At 43.2% G+C, this 15236-nt stretch overlaps 1 protein-coding gene across 1 annotated transcript in view; it reads left to right on the plus strand.

Annotated features, from left to right (window-relative positions):
- Positions 1-15236, plus strand: part of aamdc (adipogenesis associated, Mth938 domain containing) — a 51043-nt gene that overhangs the window by 6169 nt on the left and 29638 nt on the right. The gene's annotated exons all lie outside the window — the stretch shown is intronic.

A 15236-nucleotide genomic window follows, 5' to 3' on the forward strand; every position in this document is an offset into this window, starting at 1 on the left:
ACTTTTTACTATTTCCTGAGATGTAGGTATCACAAGCAGAACTAATTTTCAGTTTGATTCCTTTTTTTCAGAACTGGGTAAATGTGAGCACCATTAACAAACTTAAGTACATGAGTGAGGATAAGTGAAGATAGATTTAAGACAGAGTGGCTATGAACAAAAGAAATAAAAGCAGGAGAAGATTGTTTGGCCCCTCTGTTTTTCTCTCTCATTCAATTCGATCATGACTAGTTACGATTATCCATTATGAGAAGAACTAATTAATTTGTCACCGCTTCTTGTTATGCATAAGACGGGGAAGTGCAGAGTTGTTCAGGTTCCACTGATCCATGAAGAGGTAATATTGGTAAACATATAAAGTCAGTAATATAGAACTAAAAAATGCTTATCCCTGTAAATATCCCCCAAAACGTACACAAACACGTTCTTCATGAAAAGTAAAAAAAAAGATCTGCTTTCCAAAAATAAATACTTTGACTAATGGATTATTCTTGAAGTCAAAAGGTTAAAGTATAAGAGATATTTTGGAGTCTGTTTCTCTGATATTTTTTACAGCCAAGTCACTAATCATGCATAATCATCTTGAGTCCTTGCAGCATGCTCAGGAAATAAAATCTTGAGAATTCCCGTCAATCACTCAAACAACAAATAGGTTTCGCGGTGAACTGATGTGGAAGATTTTCTTTTTGAAAATGGGAAGGATCAGCTGGGCAGCTTGTTCAGAGAAAATTTTTCTCCAGCTTATCTTGTTCTCAGTAGGTATCTCTCTAACACAGATGTTTCTTTCCATGCTTACCTTCAACTAATGGATGATATAGTGGTTCAGAGATTACTACTGCTATCTCACAGCACCAGGGACCCAGGTTCCATTCCAGCCTTGCGTGATTGTCTGCGTGGAGTTTGCATGTTCTCCCTGTGTCTGCTCCAGGCACTCCAGTTTTCTCCCAGAGTCAAAAGGTGTGCACATTACACAGATTGGCTATGATAAATTGCTCCATAGTGTTCAAGATGTGTAGGCTAGGTGGATTAATCATGGTAAATATTGCATTCCAGTAATCAGGTGGAGGACTGAGTCTGGGTGGATGCTGTTCAGAGGTCAATGCAGACCTGATGGGCCGAATGGCCTCTTTCTACATTGTAGAGATTCTATGAAGCAAATAAAACAAGGACAGTGATCTGAGCAGCAATATTCTGGAGTATGGAGGGATGATTAGGAGAAAATTATCGGCAATATTTGACCAAGGGATTCATCAAAGAACCCGAGCAAAAGTGGAGTTAATCACGAGCAAAACTATCTTTTGGCTGGAATTAAACTTAACTTAAAGGAAGATGGTTTTGGAGGTAATTTATTTTTCTGTAGAAGTTCCTCAGGGCAGTGTCACAGGCCCAAACATCATGGGTGGCACGGTGGTTAGCACTGCTGCCTCACAGCGCCAGAGACCCAGGTTTAATTCCCGCCTCAGGCGACTAACTGTGTGGAGTTTGCACATCCCTGTGTCTGTGTGGGTTTCCTCCGGGTGCTCCGGTTTCCTCCCACAGTCGAAAAAATTTGTTGGTTAGGTGAATTGACCATGCTAAATTGCCCGTAGTGTTAGGTGTAGGGGAATGGGTCTGGGTGGGGTGCACTTTGGTGGGTCGGGGTGGACATGCTGGGTCGAAGGGCCTGTTTCCACATTGTAAATAATCTAATTTATCTATCTAAATCTTCAGCTAGTGAAGTCAATGTTGATGCTGTGTGGTTTCCAAATCTCCTTTCCCCTCACCTCATCCCAGATTCAAACTTCTGATTTGGCACTACCCTCTTGACCTGTTCCACCTATCCATCTTCCTTCCCACCTGTCCGCTCCACCGTCCCCACCAACCTATTACCATCAGACCGCCCCCCCACCTGCATCCACCTATCACCTTCCCAGCTACCTTCCTCCCGCCCTCATATTTATCTCACAGCCAGGCCCCCTCCCCCATTCCTGATGAAGGGCTTATGCCCGAAACATCGATTCTTCTGTTCCTCAGATGCTGCCTTACCTGCTGTGATTTTCCAGTTTTCGACTATGACCCTCCAGCATCTGCAGACCTCACTTTCTCCCAGTCACTGGAAAAGATCAGACAACTCAATGTCCAAGTGGAGCAAAATGAAAATTGATGGTGGGAGAAAGGAACAGTAATTGTGAGGAAGGGAAAGAGACATTTCTGGACGAAGCTTTGTTCGGAGGCTCACTGAAGATGTCACCCTAGTATGGTGACAAAACGTCTGAAAATGAACCATCCACCTCAATGAGTAAACGTATATCTAGAAACTCAATCTGAGCTACAAATCTTCTCAAAACTCACTAACACCTTATGGGCGTAATACGCTAAAACTGGCCCAAAAATGGGAAACAAATGCCAGAGAAGTTTCTGTTAGAACCAAAACTAAATAGTTGCCAAAGCACAAGACAAATATTGCAACTTAAGTTAAAGTATTTAATTTATTTGATATTGAACTCTATTTACAACCTTAAATGTTAAAACCAGTCCATCATAAGGCTAATTTAGAGCTGGGTGAAAAAAAGACACATCTATTTATGTTGGCTTTATGGCAACTGGTTTGCATTTTAAAACCAGAAGAATTTCCAGATGGCTTACTTTAAACTGTTTGGAAACAATCTTATTTTTAACACAGTTTCAGTTATTTGTGTAAATAAATGTACCTGTTTCTTCCACTGGCTGATTTTCGTATCTCTTGCCTGCGGTTCTGCCCCAGTAGGGAATGAATAACCCCTAGGCAGCTTGTTACACTTCAAGATCTTGTAGACATGGCTAAGTATTCATAACTAGAGAAGCACGTGCCATTATGTAGTGCATTGCAGAATGGGGACTGTCATTGTCTGGCAAGCCTTAATTCTGTTCCTTCAGCAGACAAATTTCTAAAATGGCTACTAAATGACCAGGCAAAAAGCAACTCGCAACATCAGGACATCCCAAATTGTTTAATAGACTTGAACTACTCCAGAAGTGTAATGTAGCAAACGTGGCAGCCAATTTGCACATACTAAGCCTCACCAAAAAAGTACCAATGACTAAATTGTCCGCTGTAGTTCCAGGCCGAGCCTGATGAATGAACATCTGACTTCTGAACACTCATACTTATGAATACAATCCCACATAGGGCTGTATTAAAATTAACCTTTAAGATCCAACACATGTTTGTGTCCCCCTACTTAAGAACAGCTATTTTATATTGTACTGCATTGTGTTCTAATTTGTTGGAGGGCACGGTGGCTCAGTAGTTAGAATTGCTGCCTCACAGTTCCAGGGATCAGTGTTCGATTTCAGCCTGGGGCAGTTGCCTATGTGGAGTTTGCACATAGACATTCTCCCCGCGTCACCGTGGGTTCCTCCGGGTGCTTCAGTTTCCTCTCTCAGTCCAAAGATGTACAAGTAAGGTGGATTGGCTATTGGAAATTGCCCATAAACTGACTTGGGCTAGTTTGATATTTTAATCTTTTGCTAATTGCAACATTTAAATTCTTCATCTCCTCTGTCTTTTGTCGATGGAAGTGCTGTCAACATCAACTATGCTGATGCGCTAACCTTATGGGGCTAGCACCCCAGACAAAGGTCAATTCTCTGGTGTTCAAAACTCTGCTTCAAGGATGTTTGCAAATATGATGGAAAGTATCCAGACATCCATTTTTGCACCTGGGCAACACTAGTCAGTGATGAAGGAAACGACATTGTCCCCTGTAGATCAGAATGTGTCTGTCATGAACAATGTCTGGGTTCCATATTCTTGCCATCCTCCGTGTAAAGAAAACTTTTCCTCACATTTCTAAGCCCCTATACATGAGGTCACGAGTAAAGATTTCATCAATTAAACAAGCTAAATTCGTAAATTCAGTAACTTATGCATCAATGCTGAACTAATAATCCTAAAGAGTAGCCACATTTTGTCAATATCCAATTGGTTCATTTATACCTTAAATAATAACACTGTTTGCGAAGGTGGTAGAGGCACAAATCTTCAACATTTAAGAAATACTTAGATACAGGTTGTGATGCCATAGCATACAGGCGATGGGCAAAATGCTGGAAAATAGGATTAGAGTATTCATAGAGATGTACAGCATGGAAGCAGTCACTTCAGCCCAACTCGTCTGTGCCAACCAGCTATCCTAAATTAGTCTAGTCCCATTTGCCAGCACTTAGAGTCATAGAGATGTACAGCACGGAAACAGACCCTTCGGTCCAACCTGTCCATGCCAATCAGATATCCCAACCCGATCTAGTCCCACCTGCCAACAGCCGGCCCATGTCCCTCCAAACTCTTCCTATTCATATACCCATCCAAATGCCTCTTAAATGTTGCAATTGTACAGCTTCCACCGCATCCTCTGGCAGCTCATTCCATACACGTACCACCTTGTGTGTGAAAAAGTTGCCCCTTAGGTCTCTTTTATATCTTTCCCCTCTCACCCTAAACCTATGCCCTCCCCCCACCCCCAGGGAATAGACTTTGTCTATTTATCCGATCCATGCCCCTCATAATTTTGTAAACCTCTATAAGGTCGCCCCTCAGCTTCTGATGCTCCAGGGAAAACAGCCCCAACCTGCTCAGCCTCTCCCTATAGCTCAAATCTTCCAACCCTGGCAACATCCTTGTAAATCTTTTCTGAACCCTTTCAAGTGTCACAACATCTTTCCAATAGGATGGAGACCAATTCCAACAGTGGCCTAACCAATGTCCTGTACAGCCGCAACATGACCTCCTTTACTCAATACTCTGACCAATAAAGGAAAGCATACCAAACGCTACCTTCACTATCCTATCTACCTGCGACTCCACTTTCAAGGAGGTATGAACTTGCACTCAAAGGTCTCTTTGTTCCGCAACAATTCCTTGGACCTTACCATTAAGTGTATAAGTCCTGCTAAGATTTGCTTTCCCAAAATGCAGCACCTCGCATTCATCTGAATTAAACTCCATCTGCCATTTCTCAGCCCATTGGCTCATCTGGTCCAGATCCTGTTGTAATCTGAGGTAACCCTCTTTGCTGTCCACTACACCTCCAATTTTGGTGACATCTGCAAACTTACTAACTTGTACCTCTTATGCTCGCATCCAAATCATTTATGTAAATGACAAAAAGTAGAGGACCCAGCACCGATCTTTGTGGCACTCAACTGGTCACAGGCCTCCAGTCTGAAAAACAACCCTCCACCACTACCCTGTGTCTTCTACCTTTGAGCCAGTTCTGTATCCAAATGGCTAGTTCTCCCTATATTCCATGAGATCTAACCTTGCTAATCAGTCTCCCAAGGGGAACCTTGTCGAATGCCTTACTGAAGTCCATATAGATCACATCTACTGCTCTGCCCTCATCAATCTTCTTTGTTACTTCTTCAAAAAACTCAATCAAGTTTGTGAGACATGATTTCCCACGCACAAAGCCATGTTGACTATCCCTAATCAGTCCTTGCCTTTCCAAATGCATGTACATCCTGTCCCTCAGCAAGAGGCCCAGCAATCACTTCTCTAGCTTCCCACAGAGTTCTAGGGTACACCTGATCAGGTCCTGGGGGTTTATTCACCTTCGTGCATTTCAAGACATCCAGCACTTCCTCCTCTGTAATCTGAGCATTTTGCAAGATGCCACCATCTTTTTCCCTACAGTCTGTATCTTCCATATCCTTTTCCACAGTAAATATTGATGCAAAATATTCATTTAGTATCTCCCCCATTTTCTGTGGTCCACACAAAGGCTGCCTTGCTGATCGTTGAGGGGCCCTATTCTCTCCCTAGTTACCCTTTTGTCCTTAGCCGATATCCCTCTCAGCCCTCCTTATTCGTATTCCCATCCAGATGCCTTTTAAATGTTGTAATTGTATCAGCCTCCACTACTTCCTCTGGCAGCTCATTCCATACATGTGCCACTCTGTGTGAAAAAGTTGGTCACTAATGCCCTTCGAGGAAGGAACTCTGCCATCCTTACCTGGTCTGGCCTACACATAGTTGCAGACCCACAGCTGCTCTGGTTGACTCTTAGATGCCCTCTGAAATTAAATTCTTGGGACAAATAGGGACAGTTAATGAATGCTGGGGTCTGAGCAGTGGTGATCATATTAAGCAAAAGAATGAAAGAGATCACTCTGTCCCAATAGAGAAAGTACATTGCCCCAGGGTGGGGGCATGTTCCCCTGATCCCAGGAGGTATGGAAGTTCAATGCTTGTTTTTAACTGGCCCAGGCTTGATAGGCTGAAGGGCCTGTTACTGGGCTGTAACAATAGTATGACTCTATCATGACTGGACAACAGGTAACAACACTGAAAACAACAGCCCAAATGTCGCCTTTTCACCACTTTAAATACAGCACTTGTGACAGATTCTGCCTCTCACACATCAGTCCTTTCAGTCAACACCAAATGTGTGCCATGTGAAGCTGCCTCCATTCTCAATGAACTTGATTATATTTTTTATTTTTTAATTAAACAATACAGTTTAAAAAACAGTTAAACTTGATTATTTTATCGTATGCAGATGGAAGGATGCCAGCTATATTTTGTTTCTTTTTGCTTTCTCTTCTGAATACAAGAAGTAAAAAGAATACTTTGAATCAGTGATGCTAGCATAAACCTAGCCCAGTTAGTTGTCTCCAATCTCCTCCACACTGCTTCAAGGTTAACTGTGTTAACATCTGATACCAGGCTGATTGTTTGACTCTACTTCAGGCCATGAGGAGGACACTGATAAATGTGAGTCTTCTCTGACGACTGAGCTCAAAATCATATTCTGTGCAGTGGTGGGTGTGAGAGACAAATAGATAGTAAGTTTAAAAGAGACTATTGGGTTTGTTACATAATGTTAAATGGGTCTTAGTATGTTTATTGGGTCTGTAAGCACTTTATAGTACTATTGTGACCTTCTGCCCTTTCAAAGAGTGTATGGATTAGTCTGTAACTTTCACAATGCAGTTCTGAACTAGGTCAGTGTTAGTTTTTTAAGGATATTATTGTTGAGTTCAGCAGAATTTTACCGAGGATATTTGAATAACTCACCCAGTTAAATAATAAGCAGGACTTGTATTTAGATTGTCCCTCTAGCCTTGTCAAGATCTATCAAAGCATTTCCCAGGCAATGAAGTACTCTTGAAGTGTGATCATTAATGTAGAAAATAAGATAGCCAGTTTTCACACAGCAAGTTTCCTTCACAGTCTTGAGAACTTTTTTTTACAAAAAAACTAATGTTGGTGGATTAAATATTCAACAGGACATCATGGAAGAAGCCCCTGTTTTCTTGACTAATATCACACAACAGAGAAGGAAGACAGGATGTCAGTTCAACAGCACATCTGAAGAGCAGCATTTTTGGCAGTAGCACTTCCTCACTGTCAGCCTGTACTATGTGATCAGGTCTCTGCAGTTGGTTTCGAACACGCAAACTTCTGATTTAAGGCAAAAGTGATACCCATTGAGCTGCAGCTAACTTTGCAATCCCCCCTTATTGTATTGATTGTATATGATCTCCATATTTAAGGATGGATTTAATTGCATTGGAAGCAGTACAGCATTGGTTTACTAATTTGGTGCCTGGGATTGTGTTTTGAAAGGCTGAATAAATTGGGCCAATATTCTCTGGACTTTAGACAAATGAGAGCCCACCTCATGGAAACATTGTAACATGTTTTAAAATTAAGGGGTCTCTAACATAAGACAGAAGTGAGGAGAAGATTTTTCTGAGAGTTCTTGAAGCTTGTCTCCAGATAGCAACTGAGGCAAGGTCATTTTCAAGGTAGTGGTAGGTGAATTTCTGATTAATAGTTTTTATCAGGTGTGTTCAGGAGGGTTTCCTTACTCAGTATGAAGACATACTGACAAGCGGAGAGGCAAGTTTGGATTTGGTGCTTGGCAACAAGCCATGACAGGTTTCAGATCTCTCAGTGGAAGAGCACTTTGGTGACAGTGATCACAACTGCCTCACATTTAGCATAGCCTTGGAGAGTGAAAGGAGCAGTTACCGAGGGAAGATATTTGAAGGAAATTATGACGCTATCAGACAGGAATAGGGAAGTACAGACTGGGAGCAATTGTTCCACAGAAAGGGCACAGCAGACATATGGAGACTACTTCAGGAGCAGTTGTTGCGAGTGATGCACAAATTTGTTCCTCGGAGACAGGTTAGAAGGGGTAAGATTAAGGAACCTTGGATGATGACAACAGAGGAACTTCTCATCAAAAGGAAGAAGGCAGCTTACGTAAGGTGGAGGAAGCAAGGATCTAACACCGCTTTAGAGGATTACAGGCTTACTAGAAAGGAGCTCAGAAATGGACTGAGGAGAGCCAGGAGGAGGCACAAAAAAGACTTGGCAAGAAGGATTAGGGAGAACCCAAATGCATTTTACTCGTACGTGAGGAATAAAAGAATGATCAGGGAGAAGGTTGAGCCAATCAGGGATAGTGAAGGGAACTTGTGCGTGGAGTCTGAGCAGATAGGGGAAGCCCTAAATGAGTTTTTTTGCTTCGGTTTTCACCAAGGAAAGGGAACTTGTAAATGAAAACTTTGAGGAGCTGGGATACAGTCTTGACCAGATCAAGATTGATGAAGATGATGTGCTAGAAATTTTGGAAAACATTAAGATTGATGTGAGAAACAAAACTCACATATTAATAAATTTCAGTCCGAGTCAAATTCTGAAGCAGCAAAATTTATTGATACGTACTTGCAAGAACAGGTGCCTAACAAGTAAGCACCCCAATCTGAGGGTCATATTCTGATTTATGCTGTTCAGTTGCATCTCTTGGTCCTCCCCTTTCAGCCCATAGGCTACGTGCTACAGCAAAAGTAACTAATCACAAGCTCTAGCTTCACTCCACCTTTGTCTAGCTTCTCTCCGCCTCTGTTTACTTCTCCCATTACTCTAAGCCTGTCGCCCCCTTACTCTTATTTATCTCATTCCTTATATGTGACTATCCTGGCATAGTTTGCTGTCTTCATGCAATCATCCTGCCAAACTAAATTCCATCCGTTGGCCACATCCCTCCTGAGACTGGCACACTATTCTGTTACTGGTACATCCCGTTACACGGTCACTCTGCCCTATTAGTCATAGATAATTCTACCTGTTTTCGCTTCTTCTATTTTCCTATGCCAGGTACATCCTGCGACACGGTTGCTCTGCCCCCTATTAGTCATTGATTATTCTACCTGTTTTCGCTTCTCACTGTTTAGTATTTGCATGCGCAGCCTAATTTTATAATGTAAGCTTTTGCAGAAGCAACACTGTTCCCTTATTCTGCACAATCTTAACCCTATACCTTACAGTCCCTCCCTTTTCTTCTTGGCTACTAAGTGTTGTCTTCTGCATTTGTCTCATTCGTTGCCTTCCAGTTCGCTAGCATCATCCTTGAGACTTTCATTTATAGTGGCTAATTCCTTAAGGTCACCCATCCCCTCATTGTTCAAGAGGTTGAGTCCCTCTGCCTGATTACCTTTTAGAGGCATTGTTTTTGCCAAGGCCATTTCAATTACCCACTGGGTTAACCCCCGAACACAAGGTATGATAAAACAGCCAATTACCGTCAGTACCCTGCTGCCACTATCAGGGAGGTGAGGATAGAGACTACCATGCCTTTCCACTTCCCAAACCATGATTCCAGTCATCCTGTGAGTGATGTGTCCACTCCTGAATTCTCAGCCCGTTCTTCCACCAAGGTGGTCAATCCTCGCAAGGCACAAGAGATTGACCCATCAGGTGCTGTATTATTTGGAATAAAGGTGCAACAGCTACCTCCTAACTTCACACATACACCCCATTTTTCGGCTAGGATCATATCTAAGGCTAGTCTGTTTTCCCAGGCCATTCTGCTGGTTGCATCAAGTTGCTCGGAAATACCCTTGACCACATCTCTAGTATAATTGATGAATCTTTGCTGGTTGTAAAAAAATATAGTTTATCCAATCCACATTCATGTTGACCATTACCCACCAAAATAGGGCCGATTCAAAACCTGCTGCAATCTGGTTGCAGGCCTTGAACTCATCAGGGATTCCTCTAAGAACTCCTATAGAGTTGAGACAAATCTTATCATCAAAGGAAGTATCGAATAACAACCTTTTACTCCTCCCAATTTTTGTTACTACTACCTTCTCCTTCTCAAATGCCGAGGTGAATGGGATTGCCAATTGCACATATCCCTGTCCAGTCAGGAGGTAGGGTAGGTCGCAATATTCTGCCTCCACAGTACCACCAGAGACTTGCCCAGGGAACCCTGAGTGCTGAGTAGTTCCCTCCTTTATCCATTTCGGTGTCATTCTAAGTTTCTATACATAACCTCAGCTCCCCAAGTTTCTAGACCGATTTGTATCCTGTTGGCTTATACACGATGTGTGATTCCCGACCGTGGTCAAAAATGGCGGGGGGAGCTTTCAAATCTGTCTTCTGCATGGGAGGGAACATTAGAGATAGGGATGTACAATTCCTATCATTCCATATAGTCTTATCCTGATACAGGGCTATCATACATTCCATGCCCTTCCCGTTTTGGTTCCACCCGAGGGGACTATGTGAGCAACTGGTCTACCGGAGGCACATGCATAGCGATTGCTTTTCTTCAGAGTTTTAACAGTGTACTTTACCCATTCAACCCAGGCATTTGCGTCCCCATATCCAGTTTCTACTTCAATGGTCTGCTTCAAGTCCTTGACTTCTATAATTTTTACCACCTTTGGGTCATTGGGAGGGGCAAAAGGATCTATCTTATTATCAAGTTGTTTGGCTCGTTTTCTGTTTCCTCCGGCTATTCAGAAACCGCAGCCCGAAAAACACTTCCCAGTGGCAGCCATTACTATCTTTAAATCGTTACTAAGGAATCGAGACCCGTTTTTACGGGGAAAGGAGTCTTCAGAGGAGGTATTTCTAATGGTGAGAGATATCGGGTGGCACTTTTTGTCAGGACAGTCCAAGGCTGGGCGAAAGGGGGCTCTATGGATAGTGATGCCAGGTGGCAGTTTTTGCGAACCATACCTTGTGTCTGGTAGGGTCTTAAGAAGGATTTCGGAGGAAATATACTCCCTCTGATACTTTACATCTGTGCATTCTACTAGACTGCGAGCATCGATCTCTATTACTTGCGGATATTCAGACTCAGGGACCGTTAATAACAAATATGGAGATGACAGCATTGTTTGACAAAATCCCAATACTAAGAAAGCTAATATGGCAACCGTAAGCGTCCCCAGCCATCCTATAGTATTGAAGGACTGAGAGATTTAACATGCAATACAATATATAGATATCAAAAAGAAACTACCTCGCGTCTGCATAAAGATCAGTTACTTGTCTTTTGAGTCTGAGTTTCAGTGGTTCTTCCGTCGATTCGACTGTCCAGACTTCTTTCTTAACCAGGGATCCTACCGGTCCTTTAATCCTGGTGTAGTGAGTCCAGCCTTTCCACCGTGCGTATCGCCGCTTCAGTCGTCAAAAGAGCCTGGTACGGTCCCTCCCAATCCGGTTGCAATTTAGTTTCTGTCCATGACTTAATTAGGACCCAATCTCCCGGCCGGATGGGATGAACGGCGAATTCAAGGGGTGGAGTCTGTGCCAGTAAGCCTTGTTTCCTTGGTCCGTGCACGGAGTTGCCTGGCTCCCTGTGCCTACTTACAACCTTTCGCCTGGCTCAGATAGACTCTCATCGGATCTCAATCAATCAACCAGAAGGGGAAAGCCACCGCCGAGGAACACGGGACCGTTCTAAAAGGAATGGAATGCATCTTCCCAGCCATCGATGGTGCCCACCCTGCTGGTGATGATGGATATCCTGGACCTGGGCCCCAAGTTGTGAGAAACAAAACTCGCATATTAATAAATTTCAGCCCGAGTCAAATTCTGAAGCAGCGAATTTTATTGATACGCACTTGCAAGAACGGGTGCCGAACAAGTAAGCACCCCAATCTGAGGGTTACATTCTGATTTATGCTGTGCAGCTGCATCTCTCAGACCTCCCCTTTCACCCCATAGGCTACGTGCTACAGCAAAATTAACCAATCACAAACTATAGCTTCACTCCACCTTTGTCTAGCTTCTCTCCACCTCTGTTTACTTCTCCCATTACTCTAAGCCTGTTGCCCCTTACTCTTATTTATCTCATTCCTTATATGTGACTATCCTGGCATAGTTTGCTGTCTTCGTGCGATCATCCTGCCAAACTAAATTCATCCTTTGGCCACATCCTTCCTGAGGCTGGCACACTATTCTCCTGTTACTGTACATCCTGCTACACGGTCACTCTGCCCTATTAGTCATAGATAATTCTACCTGTCTTCGTTTCTTTTGTTTTCCTATGCCTGGTGCATCCTGCTACACAGTCGCTCTGCCCTATTAGTCATGGATTATTCCACCTGTTTTCGCTTCTCACTGTTTAGTATTTGCATGCGCAGCCTAATTTTATAATGTAAGCTTTTGCAGAAGCAACATTATTCTGCACAATCTTAACCCTATACCTTACAATTGATAAGTCCCCAGGGCCAGATCAGATTTATCCTAAGCTGCTCCAGGAAGCGAGAAAGGAGGTTGCTAAGCCACTGGCGAGGATATTAGCCTCCTCACTATGGGAGTCGTACTGGAGGATTGGAAGGAGGCGAAAGTTGTTCGTCTTTTCAAGAAGGATAATAGGGAAATCCCTGGCAATTACAGACCAGTCAATCTTACGTTTGTGGTCAGCAAAGTTTTGGAAAGAATTCTGAGGGATAGTATTTATGACTATTTGACAAAGCATAGTGTGATTAAAGGCAGTCAGCATGGCTTTGTGAGGGGCAGGTCATGCCTCACAAATCTTCTTTGAGAAGGTGTCAAGACAGCTCGATGAAGGTTGAACAGTGGATCTGTACATGGACTTCGGCAAGGCGTTTGATAAGGTTCCCCATGGTAGGCTCATTCATAAAGTCAGGAAGTATGGGATACAGGGAGATTTGGCTATCTGAATTCAGAATTGGCTGGCTGACAGAAGGCAGAGAGTGGTTGTAGATGGAAAGTAATCTGCTTGGAGGACAGTGTTGAGTGGGGTCCCGCAGGGCTCTGTTCTTGAGCCTTTACTCTTTGTAGTTTTTATAAATGACTTGGATGAGGATATTGAGGAGTGGGTTAATTTGCAGATGACACAAAGGTTGAAGGTGTCATCAATAGTACAGAGGGCTATAGACAGGATGCAGAGCTGGGCTGAGAAATGGCAGATGGAGTTCAACCTGGATAAACGCAAAGTAATGCATTTTGGAAGGTTGAACTGGAATGCTGAATATAGGATTAAAGACAGGATTCTTGGCAGTGCGGAGGAACTGAGGAATCTGGGTGTGCAGGTACATAGATCCCTCAAAGTTGCCACCAAGTGGATAGGGTTGTTAAGGAAGCATATGGTGTTTTGGCTTTCATTAATGAGGATCAAGTTTAAGAGCCGTGAGGTTTTGCTACAGCTCTACAAGTCCCTGGTCAGACCACACTTGGAAGATTGTGTTCAGTTCTGGTCGCCCTATTTTAGGAAAGATACAGAAACTTTGGAAAGGGTGCAAAGAAGGTTTACCAGGATGCTGCTTGTCTTATGAAGAAGGTTGAATAAGCTTGGACTTTTCTCTCTGGAGAGGAGGAGGGAGAGAGGTGTCCTGATCAAGGTATACAAGATAATGAATGAAATAGAGTGGAATAGATTGACTTTTCCCCAGGGCAGGATTACTGGTACGAGGAGTCATAGTTTGAAGATATTCTGAGGAAGGTATAAAGAAAACGTCAGAGGTAGGTTCTCTACGCAGAGAGTTGTGAATGCATGGAAAGCAAGCCAGCTGTGGTGGTAGAAGCAGAGTCATTGGGGACATTTAAGCGACTGCTGGACAAGTGCATAGATAGCAGTGAGTTGAGGGGTGCGTAGGTTAAGTTACTATATTTTATGTTAGGATTAAACCTTGGCACAACATTGTGTGCCAAAGGGCCTGTTCTGTGCTGTACTTTTCTATGTTCTATGTTCTGTGATAGGAGTTGTGGACACACTCAGATCAGTCATAATCTTACTGAATGGTTGACATGTAAGATTTTGAGGCAAATTGGTAAGGTAGTACAGAGAGATTAATTCTGTTGGTTAGGAAATCTAAAATGAGGGAACAGTCTCTGGATTGGGGAGCAAGCAAGAAAGTGGGGTTGAAGCCCAGTCGTCCATGATTGTATTGGATGACAGCACAGGCTTGACTATTGTGCTCCTGCTTCCATTCCTTATGTTCTTTTTGACTCCAGCTAGAAACTTGTCGGTGCAAAGGTTGAGTGAGCTTTGCATTGGACTTGACTTGTCCTCACTGTCATGTTAGATTAGATTTGATTCCCTACAGTGTGGAAACAGGCCCTTCGGCCCAACAAGTCCACACCAACTCTCCAAAGAGTAACCCACCCAGACCCATTCCCCTACACCCTACTAATGCACCTACCACTATGGGCAATTCAGCATGGCCAATTCACCTGACCTGCACATCTTTGGACTGTGGGAGGAAACCCACATAGACACGGGGAGAATGTGTAAACTCCACGCAGACAGCTGCCCAAGGCTGGAATTGAACCTGGTGCTGTGAGGCAGCAGTGCTAGCCACTGAGCCACTGTGCCACCCATGTCCTCGGACTTATGTTCGTTATGAACCAGACTAACACTGATTGTTTTCAAACGTTTAATCCTTGTGTCCAAACTGGATTATTTCACCCGTGTGTCTGGCTGACTCGCAGCACAGATGCTCAAGATAAAAGTACATTATTCTAAAGAGGACATAATTAGTTCAGTTTTAAATCTGACACTGAAACCTGTAGCAGCATTTTAATCCATGCTTTTCATTCATGGTTGCAGCTCAGTAAGAGTGCTGTCATCATTAAATGTCTCTGTTTTCCTTGCTAATTTTAAAATGTGTGTCTAATGGCAACATCAAAAGCGTTTAGATAAAACACATTTAGTCGGCTACAACATGCTGAATCTTGAGTTTTCTCAGTTAAATGCAGGTTGCAGAGAGTTCTTTGGAAGGATTTTTGCCACAGAGCCTAAAGAATTTCCTTGCTGTATCTTATCTCATTAACTACCTACTTTATTCCCAAATGAATGGCAGATCGGAGTCTATCCCCATCTCACCATCCGCTGTTCCCCGAACTCTCCAATTAGCGACTGTCCATGAAAGACCAGCATCCCTTGTATTTGACCAATGACGCAACTTAGGAGATCCAGCATCTGCAGTCGTCACTTTCT

Source organism: Hemiscyllium ocellatum, chromosome 6 (genome assembly GCF_020745735.1).
Source record: "Hemiscyllium ocellatum isolate sHemOce1 chromosome 6, sHemOce1.pat.X.cur, whole genome shotgun sequence".
Classification (NCBI taxonomy): Eukaryota; Metazoa; Chordata; class Chondrichthyes; order Orectolobiformes; family Hemiscylliidae; genus Hemiscyllium; species Hemiscyllium ocellatum.